This window comes from Marmota marmota, unplaced genomic scaffold (genome assembly GCF_001458135.2).
Source record: "Marmota marmota marmota unplaced genomic scaffold, marMar, whole genome shotgun sequence".
NCBI classification, from domain to species: Eukaryota; Metazoa; Chordata; class Mammalia; order Rodentia; family Sciuridae; genus Marmota; species Marmota marmota.
In genome coordinates this window covers 12,599,600-12,604,482 of record NW_026000283.1, presented here as the reverse complement: position 1 = coordinate 12,604,482, position 4,883 = coordinate 12,599,600, and the positions used below count along the sequence as shown (strand labels likewise).

The window sequence follows — 4,883 nt, the reverse complement described above, 5'->3', positions numbered from 1 at the left end:
ATCAGTTGTTTAAACCCTCAAGGTTAAATTGTCCTTAACTTTTTCCATATCCATCCAAATTTATTCAGTATGACAATTTTGGCTCCTTTCTGAAAAATGACAGAAATTAAGTTTAATTAATACTGAATTTTTTTTAAAAAGAGGATTTTTTAAATATTTATTTTTTAGTTTTCAGTGGACACAGCATATTTATTTTATTTTTTTATGTGGTGCTGAGGATCGAACCCAGCACCCTGTGCATGCCAGGCAAGTGCGCTACTGCTTGAGCCACATCCCCAGCACCAATACTGAGTTTTTTTAATGTGTAAAACTCTAACTCTGCTTTTTAAAGCAAATAAAGGGAATAACAACAGCATCATTTCAGTGCCCAAATGTCAATATAAATGGCATCAGTACGGTATGTAAGCAAATCTCAAATATCGGACATTAGTAATTGGAACATCATGCAGTGATTTAATGTTAGTAAGAACAAGAAGCTTTATAACAGGTAAAAGAACCAACATACTGCATTAAATTGAATATTAACCTAAGTAACCATAATTTTACAAATTCTCCCATTTCATAACTTGCTTTTAAATATACTTTCGCCTCATTTTTTTAAGTTAAATGCCTATTCAACAAAGCTTATTGAACAAACGTATCTACGCAAATCTACACCCTAGAGTACCAGAGTAAACAGGAGACATTATTCAAAGATGGATAAGTTCTATTATTTTTCATCATCTGTGTGATCAGGTTGCAAAGGACATACAAAATTTTTTCTCTTTGCTTTTCCTAAGCTACTGCTTCCTGCCTCTTCAGGAATCTGATTCTTTTTTTCAAAATCTTTAGGGGACAGCCTGAAGAATTCTCCAATTCCTTTTTGCCGCTTGGGGGTTGGACATCACAAACTGGATTTCCTCCTGCATACGTATTTTCAACCTTCCTTGATGAAAGCCATGTACAATTAGTGGCTGAGGTGGAGGGACCAAGGACCTTTCTTGAGAAGCCACCACTTTTCTGTAGGTGCTTGGGATACTGTCTGCTTTGAGTTTGCACCATGTTCAAACAGGAGGAGATGAGAAAAACGCAGATTCCCAGCCAAAGGTGTTTCACAGGAGAGGGACCTCTATAGCTTCTTGAATGTACTTTCTTTCCTTAGTTCCTGTAGTAAGTCTAGCATTCCCAAACTGTCTTTGGCTCCCCATTTCTTAATAAATGAAGTAATTCCATGTAAAGTGCCATTTCTATGTAACACTTTCCTAGATAATCAGAATAGTTTTTAGTTTGATCATTGCTACTTGCTAGTACCCATCAACTTTTAGTAATTCATTTAACCTCTTGTATCTTTTTTTTTTCCTTATTAGATTGTTATACAGGGTGAATAAGATAATGAACTGTGAAAGAACATTATCCAGCACATTCCGTCCAGTCTAGTTAGAGCAGTCTCCCTCAAGTAGCAAATGAGTATTATTATCAGTACTACGACTATTCCCCAAGCAAACAATGCTTCCTTCTCTTTGATATGTAGTTCTCATTGATCTCTCACCATTAAGCACACTTACTGAACATGTACTATGAACAGACACTGGAGACGAAAAAATGTTGTGAATCCTATCTCTAAGGAATACAGTCTGTAGAGGAGGCAATATATAATTAACTTTCATACAGTAGCAAGTGTTACAATAAACTTAAAACCTGTGTCTGAACCTTTCTAGATATTAGAAAATATAACACCTATTGTCTAACACAATATAGTGTATTACTATGTTTTTCCTTGTAGTAACCATTTATGTTAATTTTTCCCCAAAATAATGGAGTGTAAATTGAGATGGAGATTCGATTCCCAGAACCATCAAAAAAAAGAAAAAGGAAAAGAAAAAGAAAGGATAAAAAGAATAAACTACATGAGAGCATGTCTGTTTTGTAATAGTGAGTCTATGGATTTTGGAGACAAGCACACTGGGGCCTTTTGTATGTCATTGCCATTTAGTCAAGTTCTCTGAACTTATCTACTCTCCTTTTGTTTTATTTTTTTTTTTGCCTGGGGATTGAACAAAGGTGTGCTTTACCACTAAGCTGTGTTTCTAGTCCTCACTTTTAATTTTAATTTTTGTTTTTTTTAGTTGTAGATATACAGAACACCTTTATTTTATTTATATATTTTCATGTGATGCTGAGGATTGAACCCAGTGCTAGGCTAGCATTCTACCACTAAGCTATAACCCAAGCACCTCAAGTTTTTTTTGACACAAGTTCTCACTGAATCGCTGAGGGTCTCCTTAAGTCGCTGAGGCTGGCCTTGAAGCTGGGAACCTCCTCTCTCAGACTCCCAAGTCACTAGAATGACAGGCATGCGCCATACGCGCCACTCTCATTTTAAAGTGATAGTGTTAACAACTCTTTGACAAGCTTGCAATGATTAAATGAAATAATGTACTTAAAAGATATAACACAATGTCTGGCAAACAGTTTTTGTCTGATAAAATTTAGTTCTTGTAATCCACATTGATTACAAGAATTTATGTCCAGAACTGGGGTTGTGANAAATGGAAGGAGACCCTCAGAGTTACACAAAAGTACATACAAGAGGAAGTGAGGGGAAATGGAAAAATAATACAAGGGGGACAAATGAATGTCAGTAGAGGGGGCAGAGAGAGAAGAGGGGAGGGGAGGGGAGGGGAGGGGGGATAGTAGAGGATAGGAAAGGCAGCAGAACACAACAGACACTAGTATGGCAATATGTAAATCAATGGATGTGTAACTGATGTAATTCTGCAATCTGTATATGGGGTAAAAATGGGAGCTCATAACCCACTTGAATCAAAGTGTGAAATATGATATATCAAGAACTATGTAATGTTTTTAACAGCCAACAATAAAAAATTAAAAAAAATATATGGTTATATATATTTATATTTGGAATTAAAACTGAATATTTCTAGTTATTTATTTCATTTCAAATAATAATAAACTCATTCATGTTAACATAAAAATGTATATGAAAAAACCCAAAACTAAGACAATGAGAAGAATGATATTATTTTACAGTTTTAAAAATCTCTTTATTGCCTGGCTTAATATTACACTGTAGGATTCTCATATATTTTTCTGCATGTAATTTTCTGTGTATTGCATATTATATAGCTTCTGTAGAACTCCAGTGTATATTATTGAGACACTGAGAGGGGAAAAAGCAAATAAAGTCCTAGTATTATAATGAAAATGGCTTTGACCTTGCAGATACCCTATAAGGGTTTTGGGGGCACCCATATATTGCCAGACATTGCTTTGAGAACCATTGACTTAGTGTGTGTTCCTTCTGCCATGTCACACAGACTGGAAACCTCTTAAGGGTAGAGACCATATCTTGTTCCTTATTTTCACAGGGTTAGCTCACATTTTGTGTTGAGTTTATGCTTATTGGTTTGCTGACTATGAGGACTGTGTTTTTCACTATATTCAGATCCCATTTCCTTCCTTTTTATGGGCAGATATAAACTGGAATCTGGGAATACCAATGGAGAGGGGAAATGAACCTCCCTCCTTTCATCCATCTCCTCCATAAAGCAAGGTTCACAAAGATACAAAACTCATCTATGAAGAAAATAATTCCATCATGTCACCACAAATATTTTTACAAAAAATATTTTATTTTATCATGGAAAAGAACTATAGGATAGATAGTGCAGTTATTATTTTCTTCATTTTAATAGATAATGAAACTGAAAACCAGACCAATTTACTCAAGTTGTTATAGTTAGTAAGTGACTACTGAGCTTGGACTAAGAAAATAGAACTCAACCTTGGATCATAAGTTGAAGGAATGGTTAAATGTATTTCATTATGCACTCCTTTTTTGTGTTGTGTGATATTAATACTGCCCAGGATTGAGAATATTTACAATAAGGTGCCTTTATGGTAATGAAATGTTTCAGTTCTTTCTGGGCATTCAATCACCTGCTATAGCTGTTTATTGCCTTATCTGCTTGACAACGAACATTATCCCTCAAATTGCTTTCTACTGGAGTGCTGTGACATAATTAGGTTTTCCAGGAAGTCTGTCTTGGTGTCATCATAATTTTCATTAGCTTAGTGAGTAATGACAGCTTCTTCTGCTACTAGACTGATGTAATTATTTCTCAGTAAACCTGGTAGTTACCTTCTAAAGGAGAAAACCAGCTCAGCAATTTGGAATTCAGATACCTGAGGAAAGCAAGGAAAAGATCACCTTTTGTTTGGAAACAGTAGGCAGTGTACAGTATCTGAAGAAACACTAGAATCATGGTCTAGAGTACTGATCACCTTGATTCCAGCTCCAATTTTTTAAAAAATAAGACAGCAATCAGAGTCCTATTGCACTTTTTCTAGGTATATTTTGACTTTTTTAGCCACAGGGAATACTTTAAACCCATAAAACTCAAAAGGAAGAATTCTCAGAGGCATGAGCTGGGGTGGAAACTAGTGTGTTCTTCTAAATTTACATGAAAGCTCTCTCCAGGGATGTCAAAGGAAAGGTAAAAATGAATGCAATTACCTGGCAATGTGTGTTCCACAGAACTTATTTTTCAATTTATATCTGAAAAATTCAATTCAGAATGCAATGGTTAGCCTGACATAAAATATATACACTCAGACTCCATATATGCATGTGTATGGGGCATGGGGAGATTATTTAAGCCCAGCAATTTGGAATAATCCAGGGTTCATTCCTTTAATTTTAGGGCATTGTATATGTTGATAGTGTTATGGGTGCATACTTATCCTAAAATGTATCAAGAAATATAAATTAAATGTATACAGCTTTTAAAAATATAACATTTTCTTTAGTTTAACTATAGTTAAATAACTAAAAGAAACTCTTGAGAGAAAATCATCAGAACTTTTAAAAATTATAAATAATC

The 4,883-nt window shown here is 34.7% G+C and overlaps 1 pseudogene; it reads right to left on the bottom strand.

Annotated features, from left to right (window-relative positions):
* Positions 1-300: 300 nt before the first annotated feature.
* LOC107153055 lies at positions 301-3,452 on the bottom strand (annotated as a pseudogene).
* Positions 3,453-4,883: the final 1,431 nt, after the last annotated feature.